This window comes from Acomys russatus, chromosome 6, assembly GCF_903995435.1.
Source record: "Acomys russatus chromosome 6, mAcoRus1.1, whole genome shotgun sequence".
In the NCBI taxonomy this organism is placed as follows: domain Eukaryota; kingdom Metazoa; phylum Chordata; class Mammalia; order Rodentia; family Muridae; genus Acomys; species Acomys russatus.
In genome coordinates, this window is record NC_067142.1 from 76,937,531 (window position 1) to 76,952,867 (window position 15,337).

The following is a 15,337-nucleotide window of genomic DNA, read 5'->3' on the forward strand; positions in this document are numbered from 1 at the left end:
TTAGGCACCCCCACCCGCCCCATTCCTGCCGCTTGTGCCTTTGTGTAGGACACTTTACCTTTTCTGTCTCAAAACCCTCCTGCATTGTGCTTTTAACTCCCCATCCCAGGGGCCCCGCTTGTGAACACAGCTAGGATAATGGGGATGCTTCCGCTGGGGGAGACTTCTTCTCTTCCTGTCCCCTCTCCCTTGCCCCTCCCGTCTCCCTTCCTCTTTTCCTCCCCTCTTCTCCCTTTCCTCCTTTCTTTCTCCTTCTTTCTATCCCCTCCTCACACAAGGAGGAGATATTTCTGCGGACTTGGGGTTATCCGTTCACCAGAAGTTTAGCTTAACCCCTGAGTGGGGGTTCAGTGGCGCCCCTTCATCCTTATGCAGGACTTGAAGACTTTCCTTGTACCCAGCCTTTCTGAAGAGGCAGCCTGTGAGCTGGAGCGCCCTTCGGAGGCTGTTTGTGGCTTTGCCCATCAGCACCTAAGAGAGATGAGGGAAACCCTGCCTGGGGCCAAAAAAGGGCATATTCTGGGAAGAACTTCAGAACCTAGCCTGGGACTGAGTCACGCTCAGCTATGTGTCCCTGCAGCTCCTGACTCACAGCAGATTCCTCAATATTCACAAAAGCAGAGATTCTGAGGGGAACTGGAGGGCAGGATCTTTCCACTCACCTAATCCACTGCTTGTGGCTGAGCAGGGAAGGCTGACAGCTCAGCTAGGGTCCAGCCAGCAGGAGCTGGGATTTCCAAACTCCTAGGAAAGAGCTGTGCCCAGGCTGAATGGACTGAGGGTGTGTCTGATGCCCAAGCGGTCCTGGGCAGGTTCTGCAGGGAGGCCTCAGCCTCCTGACTCATGTTCAGAGGGAGTGCCTAGAGTAGACTTGGAACTAATTGAACTGCAAGTCACACCAGGACTGGGACAGGAGCTCGCCCATGAGTCTCCCCAGCTGTGGACTCAGGAGGCCCAGTTGTGGATGAGTGAAGCTGTTCTCTTAGCACTGTGAAGTTTAATTCTATTCATTGTTTTTTATTATTTTCATTTATGTGTGTGGAGGGCTGCATGCATCTCTCACCGGGGCCAAAGGAGGGCACTGGGTGTCTCTCTGGACTACTTTCTGCCTTGTTCTATTGAAGCCAGCTCTTTTGTTGAACCTGGAACTCAGCCCATTTGTCAGCTAGGCAGCCAGACAGCAAACCCTAGGTTTTCTCCTGTCCCTACCCCCCTCCGCGCTGCAGCTACAGGTGTGCGCAGGACCACTCCTATGTTTTAGGTGGGTGCACAGTAAGTGCTCTTAACCACAGGGCTACCTCTCCAGCCCCCTTCGCTCTTTTTATACGTCCCTTGGTGCCACAAATATCTGCCCAATTGTCCACTAGTCTGTAGGTTCCCCTTCTGTATCTTTTATTCTTTTTCCTTTGGAATTAACTCTTTATTAGCAAGCATTAATTATACAAAACAATTGATTTCATTGTCACATCCTCACATAGTCACATAATGGACTTCGATAACAGTCACCCCCCCACCTTGCTTCTCTTATGCCCTTTCCTCTCTATTTCCTCCCCTTTGTTCTGTATTCCCTACTTTCATTTATAATAATAATAATAGTATATTATTATTACTATTATTACTATTATTACTATTATTATTATTATTATTATTATTATTATTATTATTATAGAGAGGAAGGAGGGTGGGGGAAGGGAGAGACCAGCCTATTTTGCCAACACAACGATCGCTAGCTTCGCCATTTACCAGAAAGCAGTACAATTTCACTCCTTCTGGCTGGACAATACTCCCTGTGTAAAGGCAGCACATTTTCTTGGTTCATCCACCAACTAATGGACACGCTCCTAGGCCAGCTCTGTCATCTGGCTGCTGTGAATGGTGCAGTGACAACCATGGAGTTCAGGGCTCGACTGTAAGCTCACATTTCCCTAGGCTTCATTTAGATGGATTACACAGTAGGTTTTCTTTTTTTAAAAGGAACTTCAACACTGATTGATTCTCATAGTGGATTCACTAATTTATATTCTTACAGCAGCCTATTGTTTCTTTTCTTGATGACAGCCATTCTGACTATAGTGAGATGGAGTCTATGTAAATTTACCTGCTGGCTAAGGATACCAAATATGTTTTCTATGTTTATTGGACATTTTACATCAGCCTTGGGGACTGTCTACCCATTTAATCTGTCTATTGATTGATTAGATTTTGTATCTTATTTTTTGTGTTCTTTATAGAGTCTGGATATTAATTATTTGTCAGGTGGCAATTGTCTCCCATCCTGTAGGCTCTCTTCACCAAGTTAATTGGCTACTTTGCTGTGCAGAAACCTTTTTGGTTGATTCAACCCCATTTGACAATTCTTATTATTTCCTCCCTGAGCTAGTAGAGTCCTTTTCAGAAAATCCTTGCTTATACCTGAATCTTTAAGCATGACTTGTTCCATGGTTTCAAATTTTAACATCTTACATCAAGGTCTTTGGTTTATTTTGAATTTATTTTTGTGTCAGGTGAGAGATAGTTTTATCACTCCACGGTGGCTATCCAGTGCTCCCATTTGTGAAGGGGCTGTCTTTTCTTCAACCTACACTCTTGGTATGATTGCCAGGATTAACCTTTCTAGCACCCTTTCATGATAAGAGTCTCAAAGGAGTAGGAAGCACATGCTCTGACATAATAAAGGCCACACTCACAGCAAACTTATAGCCAATGTCATATTAAAGGAGGGAAAACTTATAAAGCAGAATGAGAATGGTAAAGACGAGAGGAAAAGACAAGAGAGGTACAGACAGGAAAGGAAGATGTCAAATTATCAATTTGCAGACAACATGATACACAAAAGACCATTCTTAAGAACCACCGTGGAAACACATTTCTGGGTGGTGTCTATAAAGGTGTTTACCTGAGTAGAGAAGACCCACCTTGAATATGGATGGCACCACTATCCCAAAAGCTGGTGTGTCCCAGGATGAGTAAAAAGGAGAAAGTGAGCAAGTACCCAGCATTCATCTCTCATTGCCTCTTGGTTTCGGATGCAATGTGAGTGCCTGTGATGTCTCACACTCTTGTTACCATGACTTCCCAGCTGTGCGCACTGTGTCCTTGAACTCTGAACCCAAACAAACCCTTTCTTCTTCCAGTTGCTTTTATCAGGCGTTTGATCCCAACAATAGAAGTAGCCACTACAGATGCTGAACCTCACAGTCATTCTCTGCATATACTGGGATGGACCTGTGATTTCTGCCCTTAAGTATGGCCATGTGTTTTATTACATTTATTGGCTTGTGTCGAATCATTCTTGTATCCTTGGGATGAGACTAACTTGGTCATAGTGCATGATCTTCTTAACTGCTGTTAAGTATTTTCCTGAGGATTTTTGTATCTTTGTTCAACAAGGGCATTTATTGGCCAGTAGTGTTTTTTTTTTTTTTTTTTTTTTTTTTTTTTTTTTTTTGTGTGTGTGTGTGTTGTGTCTTTATCTGACCTTTGTTTCACGTAATGCTGGCTTTGTCGGATGAGTTTGGTACTGTCTCTTTTGTTCTGTTTGATGGGACAGTTCGAGGCATGTTGCTATTACCTCTTCTTTAAGAGCTTGGTAGCATTCAGCACTGAATCCATTCAGTCCTGGGCTTTAGTTTCTTAGGAAATTCTCAGGCTTGTCATTTGCTATGGATCTGTTTAAGTTGTTCCTAGTGTCATGGTTTAATTTTGGTATGTAACATATGTCCAGGAATTTGTCCATTTTTTTTCTAGATGTTCCAGTTCATTTGGAATATAAGTTTCTAAAATATTCCCTAATGCTCTTCTGGATTTCACAGGGATCTATTGTAATATTCCTCTTTATTCTAATTTTATTAATTTGGATCTTCTCCATTTCTTTGGGTTAGATTTGTTAACTAATTGGCAACCATGTTTATGTTGTCAACCCCCCACCACTATTATTTGTTCTTTTAGTTTCTATTTCATCAATTTTTGCTGTCATTTATTTTTATTTCTTGTTGTCCACTGCTTTTGGGTTTTGCTTGGTATTGTTTTTCTAAAATCTAGAGATACCTCATTTAGTTATATATTTGTGACTTCTCTGATTTTCTTAAAATAAGCACTGATGACTATAAATTGTCCTCTTGGAATTGCCTTAGCTATTTCCCTGAGGTTCTGACAAGTCATGCTTTCATTTTAATTTGATCCTAAGAATTTAAAACAATTCTTGTTAATATTTTTAATGACACATTGTCCATTTCAGAGTGTATTCTTCAGTCTCCAAGCACTTATGCTGTTACTGTGGTTTCTCATGCTATTTATTTGTTATATATAAAAAAAAGTATTAGGTTCTTTCGTATTTGTTAAAACTTATATGGTACCCTTGGATGTGGTCTATTTTAGGAAATGTTGCGTGGGTTGAGAAGAATGTGTATTCCATATCCATTTGAAGAAATATTCTGTAGATGTCATTCAAGCCCATTGCATCTATGGTGTAGTTTGGGTGACCTGTCCATAGTTGAAAATGGAGTATTGTATCAGGACCCATCTGATGCTTTTATGTTGTAAAAGTGAAGCCTGGATTGTGTTGGAGACCCCAAAATGTTGGAAATGCCAGAGTTGTGGGTTATCTGCCAGGGAGAGCTGCAGACAGGGAGTGGAATCAGCCCAAGAGAGAGTGGTGTGTTGCAGTCGGCAAAGCCAGAAGGGGAGAGCCATCTGAGCCCTTTGGCATCAGACATGGAATTACACGATGTGGAGTTTTCCCTGCTGGGTCTCAGGCTTGCTTTGGTCCAGCATTTCCTTACTATGCCCATCTTCTCTCTTTTGGAATGGTAATGTACAATCAGTGCCACTCTATGTTGGAAGTGCATAATTTGATTTCCATTTTGCATGGGATGACAATTAAGAGATTGCTTTGAGTCTCAAAGGAGACTTTGGATTTTTAAACTATGTTGCAACTGTGGAAGACTATGGGGACTTTTGAAGTTGAACTAGATACATTTTGCGTTATAATAGGGCCGGGTAGCATAATTTGGTGACTTGAATGAGAATGACCCTTATAGATTCATGAATTTGAATGTTTGGTCCCTGTTGGTGGCACTTTTTGGGAAGGATTAGGAGCTGTGGCCTTGTTAGAGGAGGTGTGCCACTCAGGGTGATTTCAAAAGCCCTTGCCATTCCTGGTTGGCTCTCTCTCTCCCTCCTACTTTTGGTTAAGGATGTAAACTCTTGGCTAATGCTTCAGCAGCATGCTTGCCTGCTGCCATGCTTCCTGCCATGATGGTCATGGATCTGAAAGCCCCCAAAACAAAACAAAACAAAACAAAACAAAAAAAACCGCTTTCTTCTATAAATTGCTTTGGGTGTAGTATCTCTTCACAGCAATAGAAAGGTAACTAAGAACAAATGTAAGAAGGAGAAATACAAAACAAAACCCCAATAAGATAAACTCGAAATACTTGTAAGCCTGTCTGGTGTTTGTCAGAGCTATCTTAACATCAGTTGCTCCCTTCTTTGTATCCATGGAGCTTTACTGGCTAGCTACCCTTGGCTTTGTAGTCTGTGGGCCAAACAGGTTCTTCTACTCTTCCAAGTCTCCCCAGTTTGTACCCCCTGGCATGGGTGATGCTCTAGCCAAGTGTCTCTCAAGTGCATTGAGAGTGGAGGAAGCAACTACATGGGAGAGCCTGCGCAGCTTCATGCTCTCAAAGCCCTCCATGCAGTCATTAACTACTGGAGAGATGCAGCCGGTGATACGGAGTGTTCTGCTGGTGCCTCAGAGTTCTCTGATGTCAGCAGTGGACCTTGCAGCATATAGATGGCTCTAGGGGATGGTCTACTCTGCTGATCTCTGGCTTGGGGCTTTCAAGCTCTGGGACTAGTCTCTATTGATTTCTTCAAAGGTTCATTGTTTGTTGAAAGTGCTGTCTTGCTCTCATATCACTGTTTAGTTTTTCTAATTACTCTTGCATTGACTTCTAGCTTTACTGTACTATGCACTATGAGCCTTTGTCCTTCTTGTGGACGCCTATGGTTTTGGCAGAGTGCCTGGCACTTGGAACGTTCTCTACAAGGTTTATTGAATGGAAGAGAGAGGCATGGAGCTTTCCTAAGGCAAAGACTGTTGGCATCTCTATGTCAGTGCCACTGATGTTGGCTGGGATGGGCTGCTACTGGCTCATGTCCTGCATTTAAGATGGGTACTGATGTACCATACCTCTTTACAAGATGTAAACCAAGTCCTTCCCAGGTCTGCGGGGTGGGAGGGTGATCAGCCTGGCTGGGCATGTGGGAGATGATTCCTGACCAGAGCTTTGCCACAGAGATGCCTCTTCCCTGCCCTTGGCATGCCGTGGATCTATTGTGATCCCTCTTCTGCCACACTTATCACACTGCCACAGGTCCGCACACCTACTGCCCTTATGTGGTCTTACACCACCTGACCCCTGTCTACCTCAGCTCTGGCCTCTAAGTAACCTGGTCAAGAATGTGCCTGTCCTCAGGCCAGCAAGACCTTAAAGGTGCTCGCTGCTATGCCTGACAACTTCAGCTCAGTGCCTGGAGCAGTGGTTCTCAACCTTCCTAATGCTGTGACCCTTGTATACAGTTCCTCAAGTGTGGTGACCCCCAACCATAAACTTATTTTTGTTGCTACTTCATAACTGTAATCCTGCTACTGTTAATGAATCATAATATAAATATCTGATATGCAACCCCTGTAAAAGGTACTTGCAACTCCCAGAGGGGTCGTAACCTATAGGTTGAAAACCACTGTCCTGGAGCAACATGGTGGAAGAAGGGAACAGATTCTTTCGAATTGTCCTGTGACACACACACACACACACACACACACACACACACACACACACACACACACAAAGAAAGAATCCCTCCATCTTCACTCTGTTCAGCATTAGTATCTAATGGGGTCCCTGACTCTCCACTATCCTTTGGGTGAGGTCTAATCACTTGACTTGAATTCATCAAAAATTCTGTTAGACGGGTATGGTGGCTAGCTTTGATTGTCAACTTGATTGAATTAAGAAACACATAGGGCAGCCAAGTGGTGGTGGCACATGCCTTTAATCCCAGCACTCAGGAGGCAGAGGCAGGTGAATCGCTGAGTTCGAGACCAACCTGGTTTACAGAGTGAGTCCAGGGCAGCCAAGGCTACACAGAGAAACACACACAAGAAAGAAAGAGAGAGAAAAGAAATGTGCAGGGCGGGGATGAGGCGTGTCTTTGGTTGGGTGTGTCTTACTAGAGTGTTTCTAGAGTGGTTCAAATGAGGAGGGAGCATTTGCCCTACCGTAGGTGACACCATTTGTGAGCTGAAGCTTGAGATATCCACAGAGACAGAAGACAGGAGACAGGAGACAGACAGACAGGAGACAGGAGACAGGAGATGACAGGAGACAGGAGACAGGCCACTGAGCACCAGCCTTGCCCATTCTCACTTGCCAGTCTGCCCAGATCCTAAAGCATGCCAGCCACAGTCCGCCATGTCTCCGCACAAGGATAAAATAGTGTACCCTCTCAAACCATGGGCAAAACAAACCCATCCTCCCAGGGGTTGCTTTTTGCCAAGGACTTGCCCTCAGCAATGACACTGGTACCTGAGTTATAAATAACTGGGTTAATACAGTCCCCTTACCCTGAGGCTTCCACTTACTGATCCACCCCTGCCCGTTGGGTGTAACCTTCTACTTGGTCACTAGCTTTCTTGAACCCAAATCCCATTGCCGTGGTTCCTTTACCTATTATGATGATCCAGAATAGTCTGTCTTACCACACTGAAGCATGCCATTGAATCCTTTTTCTTCAAAACTCCCATCACCACCCTAGGCATCCCATCCACATAGTATTCTCAAGAAGCCAAGATAGTTAGTTGCTAGGGTTTACCTGGCTTCCATGATCTTCTAGTTGGCTCCAAAACTGCTCCCAGGAAAAGAGGAAGAATCTGCCCCCTGTGTGAATGGGCAGTCTAATCTGAAACAGACTCCCCAAAGATTTCTTTAGTCTTCATCTTCAAATTCTCATATCAACCAGAACTTATAGTTCAGGGATAAGCTGATGCTCTGCGTCTTCCCCCAGCTTATGTTCACTCACAATGACACTCAGCACTCTCATCTTTTTTCTGTCATGTGGACAGCTGTCAGGAGAGAACATCTTTCCTCACTTTTATGTGGAGCTCAGTTGGTTTCTTTGCATACAGAAAAGTGTAAGGCCCACTGAGAGTCCCTGAACAAATGCAAATCGTCTTTATCCAGGGTAGGTAATGTCACAACTAGTCAGAAAGCGAGGGCAAAATGGCGGCTGTGAAGGCCTCTTTGATGGTTCATTGGCTCCACCATGTGGCCAAATTTAGTAATGTTCTTTTAAGGAAAGAAACATTTAGTTCAGCAATGCAAAAGGACCTATATACCTAAAAAGCCCTTTCGGCATAAGTGATTAAAACTACTAGTACGATACAGTGGTGTACTTATTGACATCCTGATTTCTTTTATTTTTAAAAAAGATTTGTTTATTATTTATAAAGTACTCTGCCCACATGTGCACCTGCCTACCACAAAAAGGCACTGGATCTCACTACAAATAGTCGTGAGACACCATGTGGTCACTGGGAATTGAACTCAGGACCGCTGGAAGAACAAACGGTACTCTTAACCTCTGAGCCATCTCTCCAGCCCCAATATCCTGATTTCAAAGCCCTCTGGAGTCTGAAACTGACTCCTTCACAAATATGTGGTATCTGTCTGTCTATCTATTATTCACGTACTTACCAATTATCTGTCTGTCATAGCAGATCTTTCTATATATAATCAATCTATTATCTATGTATAATCTATATATCTCTTATCTGTCTATAATCTATTATCTATCTACCTATCACCTATTATCTATCTGTCTATTTACCTCTATTTTATAACACGAACAGAAGGAATCTGACTCTAACAACACTTTGCTTTTAGGTTTATCCTGGCTGGCAAGGCTTGGTGACTGTGGTAGGCTGAGTAAGCTTCCTGAAGATGGCCACACTCTAATCTTCCGAACCCCGACTGTGTTACTTTCTAGGGTAAGAGGGACTGTGAAGAAGTGATGCCAAGGATCTTGAGATGGGGAGAGACTCCCTGGCTGCTCAGGTGGACCCAGTGTCACCACAAAGGTCCTTATGAGGGAGGCAGGAGGTCTGGGTGGGAAGTGACAGGGCAACAGAAGCAAGGGATGGGACGCCAGTGTCTGAACACCAGCAATGGCGAGTTCACGAACTTCTCCTGTATGCAGGAGGAACTCTAAGCTTAACCCAGTGAGAGTGACTGGAGCCCTTACCCCTTGAGCCACTCCGTCTGTTCCAGCAGCCATGAGAAAGCAGCAGAAGGGTGGATGTCTTACAGAGCCTGGAAGGCGGAGCACTAATTTCCCCTATGCTCCGGGGGCTGGTTCTCAGGCACATCACTCAGGACATGGCTGTGGAGCAAGTTCCCAGGGAAGGGAGTGGAGGGAAGATTTCTTCGTGGGATGTTGGGGTGACACTCAGGTCACCTTTGGGGTCCACTGCTGCAGGTGGCTGAAGCTAAATGAATTTACGCAGTGTCGGATGTCCGGCAGGCCCAGGGTCATCACTCCCCACTGGCCCTCTCTATATTTTAGTATTTCCTGTTTAAAAGGTTTCACTGTGCACATGTAGCTATGCACCATGGCTTTATTAGGACATTTTCATGCATGTATTCAGTGCATTTTGATCATATTAACCCCTGGTTACCTTCTCTGGTCCCCTCTTACTCTGTCTGTTGGTCCCCCTCTTTCCAGTTAGGTCCCCATTCCTTCAGAACTTTCCCTTCCTTTGGGGAGAACTAAGGACTATAATTAAGGCTACTAACAGAAGAAAGGGCAAAAGATTGCTTATTTATCACCTATTGGCGCATCTTACTGGTGGTTATACCACTGAAGAAAATGATTTTCTCTCTCTTCCCCAACGACCATTGATTGCCTGCAAATACTCAGGATGGGACCTTACAATACCATCCCTCATCCCTGACAGAATGTCTAGAGACCCAATCTTTTATCTCTTGTTTTTTTTTTCTTTAAAAAAAAGATTTTAATAGAATTTTATTAATTCTTTGAGAATTTTATACAATGTGTTTGACCACATTTACCTTCCATCTCCCAACTCCTCTCATTACCACCTTCTCCATCCCTTCTCATCCAACACTGACATTTGGGGGTGCTGGTGTGTTGTCTGCCTCCCAGCCTCCCAGGGGTCATATCACTAAAAAGGACCGACCGTCCCTCTCCCAGAAGCTATCAAATAGCAATTGCTCCTCAGTTTATGGTGGAGTCTTATGACCACATTTCCCCCGGTGACTGTTTTTTGTTTTTTTTTGTTTTTAAAACATCAGTCACTACCTCTCTTGCTGTGATCACATTATCCTTGTTAGGTTAAAGTCCTTTCTAGCATGTTCTGCACCTTTTAGTGCAGTCTCCTTTCCTCCCGACCGTCTGTGGTTTTGGACCTAGAGGTTTAACCTTTGAGAGTATTTTCTTTCCTTCCTGAGAACATGCTGGGTCACCTGTGGCTGTCAGCTGAAGATCTGGTTCCCATTTGCCGTGTCCCCATACTTCCTCAGGGAGTCCTAAACTCAGTGGACAGGCAGATCCTGTAATTTAGAGCATCAGGGACCAGAAGAGGCAAGATCTTTCTCCATTAGTGTTAGTGGGTGTGGGTGACTCTGCTGTGACTTGGGGCTATTCCTCCCTCTTTCATGGACCGTGTGTGGTGGGGGCTTTTTGCCACTCTTGCCCTTTTCTATCTAGTGTCCCAAAAGGGAGGACAGTGACCCAATACTTGTTCCCCGATTGGGAATTGTGGACTGCTGCTCCTAGGTGGGTGCTGCCAAAGCAGTTGTCTAAGACCCAGCTTAGGCTGTGATGGAGGCTGACCCAGGCTTTCTGTGGTTTTCTTGGAGGACTTTTCTCTTGACAAAGGCTGTGGTTTGCGTGTGATGTGAGTGACCTGCAGGCTGAAAACACGATGGCGTAATCCTTACCACAAGACATTAAGATGCTGAGAACTTCATCCCCTGTGCTGTTTAGAGATGAGACTGTTGGGATTAAGTGGTGATTAGGGCTGATCCCATGATTGAATTCCAGTGGCCTTAAAAAGAGAGAGCAGGTGCACACGCGCATGTGCGCGCGCGCACAAACACACACACACACACACACACACACACACACACACACACACACACACACTTACACATTCAAGCTCTCAAGAGAAGGTCATCCATACAAGGTGGGTCCTCTAGGCTTTACACTTTCAGAACTATGAGCCCAAACAAGCTCTTTTCCCTAAAGTTAGCCTCAGGCATTTCATTATAATGAAAACACACTTGTATAATAACTTCCAAACTTATGGAAAAATAGTACCAACCCTCCCTCCTACATGTACATCAGTTGCTCAGATTTTACCAACTGCTTACTTTTTGTTAGCTTTTTTTTTTTTTTGCTTTATTCTACTGTATAGATCTATCTACTGTATCTTTGCCATCTATTTAATTACCTATTATTATATGCGTATAATATACGTATGTCACTGTTATCTGCATATTTGTGCCTCTTTGTCCGTCCTTGTTTCTAGAACACCTGAGAATGGGTTGCAGACATTAGGCAGTTTACCCTTAAAATAGTGGAGGGCGTATTACAGATAGGCTGCATAACATTGACACATTGCTATCGTCTAATGCATGTTTTATATTTTCATTTCATTAATTTCTTCTACAGCTGTGGTAATTCTCTGGTAAATGGCCCAACACAGGCACATAGACTGCATTTGAATGTCGGATCTTTTAAGTCTTCTTTAAGCCACCGAGGTTTCTTGGCTTGCATTATCTCTCATGACCATGGCATTTTTAAGAAACATGGGGTATGGTTGATACAACATATTCAGTTTGGGTTTCTCTGCTTTTTGAATGAAATTGTGATATGATTTTTTTTTTTTTTTTTTTTTTTGCAATAGCATCACAGGAGCAGCGTGCCCTTTGTAGGACATTACTTTAAGGAGGCGTGCAACATCGATTTGTGTCATTTCTGGTGATGCTAATTTTGGTCACTGAGGCAGGGCAGGGGCTGCCAGTTTCTCCACTGTTAAGTTATTCCCTGCTTTGTGATTAACCAATCATTGGCTGGGAAGTACTTTGACACCACATTCTTTTCCTCATCAAACTTTCACCTTTAGTTTTAGCATTTGTAACAGGGTCCTGAGACCTTAGCTCGACTGACTGAATCCATGGTGGAAGTGCCATTCAGGTTGTAAAACTCGACACATAGACAGCACCACGTTCCAAAACTAAAACAAAGGCCTATCCATCAAAGCCCACAGTTATGGGAACTCTATATGTACTAACTTTGTTTGTTTGTTTTCTTCTGTGGTTCTGCTTCCGGCTAACTGTTCTTGCTAACTGAAGTATGTCAGCAAAGGACATGGTTTTTGCGCTTACAAGCTCACCCTGAAAACCTACTGTAGTCATCAACAGCTCAACAAAGACTTTCTTTCTTTCTTTTTTAAAGATTTATTCATTTATTATTATGTATACAGTGTTCTGCCTCCATGTACACCTTCAGGCCAGAAGAGGACATCAGATCACATTACAGATGGTTGTGAACCACCATGTGGTTGCTGGGAATTGAACTCAGGACCTTTGGAAGGACAGGCGGCACTCTTAACCACTGAGCCATCTCTCCAGCCCAATAAAGACTTTCTTAAACCTATGTCCAAGTAGTCTTGTCTGGTGGACACCCAGCAACAGCCTTTATCAGTGCTTCTTGTCTGACTGTTATACATTTGTGTTTTAAATTTTAAATGATGTCCTCTTCCTTTGCTGGATGGCCTCTCCTGGCTAGAAAGAGCTGGTCTCCTCCCAGCCATTTATTCAGGCAAGGACACACGGAGTCTCACTTTACTCACGGCTTAGAATGCATCACTATTATTATTTAGTTTGATGCTCGCCTTGGCCCGGGTTTTGCCAGGGTCTGTCCCTTCAAGCCACGTCCTCTGCCCTCCTGTGATGTCCTCGTCATTCATGGAGAGCAGAAAAGATGTTCCAGGTTCTTCTTACACATGTTCTGTTGCCTGCTCTAGGATGAACTGTTTCTTGAGGAACCATTCATTGTCTCTTTCACGGAGATACCTGGGTCTGAGCCGTTATGCACTTTCCCTGGCCCTCAGGCAGACGGAACTCTGCCCTGTGTGTAGACAGTGTCCAGTAAGCCGGCTCAGCCAAGGATGCTTTCATTCTCCAGCAGAACGGGTAATTGCCTTTGTTTGGTTTGCTATTCACCATAGAGTCTGTAAAATCACATTTTAACACGCAGACTTTTTTTTTTTTTAGTCCAGTACAGATGCAAGTAGCTTAAAAAGAAAAATAATGAAAATGGAAAAAAACTCAACGAAAACCAAATTTAGAAATCCCCAGCCAGATCTTACTAGTTTTCTTGCTCTTTTCGGTGTCAACCAGTTTGTGGCTCTGGGCCAGCTTTATCATCGGGATAGTTCTTGCATTCGTTAAGTAAATCATAAAAATTTAGGTATGTGAGAAGGGTTTTCACCACCACGGGGGCCGCCTGCTGTACCCTTGCTGAGCCGCGGGTGGGGTCAGTACGTGACCCCGCTGTGCATTCCATCCTGGCCGGTTGCTGTCGCAGGGTTCCCTCACCTCTTTGACATCGCCTCCGCCTCCCCTCCCCTTCCACCTTCTTCCCGCTGCCAGCAGGTGGCGGCAAGGACCGCTCACTAGGCTCCTGTTCTCCTCTGAGCAGTCTTACCTTGATCCAAGCAGCCACCCTCCCGGAGATCTCCTTGTCTGAGGTTGCCCTCCGTGTCCTGCTGCCCAGCCACCGGCAGCATGGCCCCGCCTCGTCCCACTCCGCCCCTGCGTGGGCTGCTTCTGCGACGTTTAGGCCAAGGACCAGCATAAGGAGGAGGAGGCCACGCACTGCCTGCTGCTGGAGAGTCTGGTAAAGGGGGAACAGTGAAGCAAACGGGAATTCTGCTTGTTATTGGATTTAATGGAGATACTAAGAAGGCCACCGAAGTTCAGGGCATCAAAAAACAAAACAAAACAAACAAAAAACAGAAAACAAACCAAAACCAAAAACCTGAAGAAGGCCTTTGAAACCACTGTGGCCTCTATGAGAGCAACCTGGTGCCCTCTGTGGAGCTGGCTAACCCTGAGAACCAGTTCCGAGTGCACAACATTCTGAGCACGATGAACGTAGAGAACGGTGACATGCTGGCATGCCAAGGCTCTGTGGCAGGGCTAGGGAGTGCGTACCTGCTGTGAGCTCCGGTGAGCACCAGCTGCACGAGCCTAATACTCCCGGGACACGGTCAAAATGATCATGTGACAAGCGACCAGGACCTGCGTTGCTTCCGCATCCTGATCTGTGTAATGTCTGAGAACTTCCAGGTGGGCAAAGTCAACTCACACTTGTTCGAAGCGGGCGATCCTGCTGAAAATGCTGCATGTGGACCCACCGCTTCAGCGGGGTGACCGCCACCATCTTCCTGGTGACCGGCAGCAGCTACAACATGGTCATCCGGGAGGACAACCAGCCTGTCTGCCTCCAGGAGGCTCGGAACCTCTTCAAGAACGTCGCGGATGGCTGCGTACCATCTCTGTGGTCCGCTTCCAGCAAGACCTGCTCTCTGAGAAAGTCCTCACTGGGAAATCAAGGACTGAGGACTATGCAGAGTTTGGCCGCCATGCTCCTCCTGAGGATACAACTCGTGAACCTGGCGGGGACCTACGCACTCGCTGGGTTAGCTACTTTATCCGGAACCAGTTTCTCAGAATCAGCACTGCTGGAGGAGCCGGGCACCACTTCTGCTACCCCCACTTTACCTGCGCGGCGGACACTGAGAATATTCTCCATGTTTTCCACGACTGCATGTCCGCCAATGAGTGCCTTTAAGAAGGGGCCATCCAGATTTAATTCAGCCTTAAGCACAACTAATTAAGAGCAAAACATAATTGTACAACCAGTTGATGACCCACTATAAGGCACTGTTAACAATACAATCTTTTCTTCCCGCCTCAGAGCGATTCTGACCTCGCCCTTTCCTTCAGCTTGCTTGATTGTTCCAGATTTAGTAAGCTTAAGGCAGCCTACAGAGGAAAAAGAAATAGGCCACAAAAGTGCCCTCTCACTTTCAGCAAATAAAGTGTAAAAAAAGCAGTAACAAGCAATAATAAATAAAGAAATATGAAACAAATGAAATATTGTTATGCAGCATTAAAAAATCAAAATCAAAATTAAATGCGAGTTCATTTTATGCTTATCAGAGTGAAGAAATAAAATATAG

At 44.7% G+C, this 15,337-nt stretch overlaps 1 pseudogene; it reads left to right on the top strand.

The window, feature by feature from the left end:
* Positions 1 to 14,497: 14,497 nt before the first annotated feature.
* LOC127191163 (guanine nucleotide-binding protein G(s) subunit alpha-like) lies at positions 14,498 to 14,946 on the top strand (annotated as a pseudogene).
* The last annotated feature ends 391 nt before the right edge of the window (positions 14,947 to 15,337 follow it).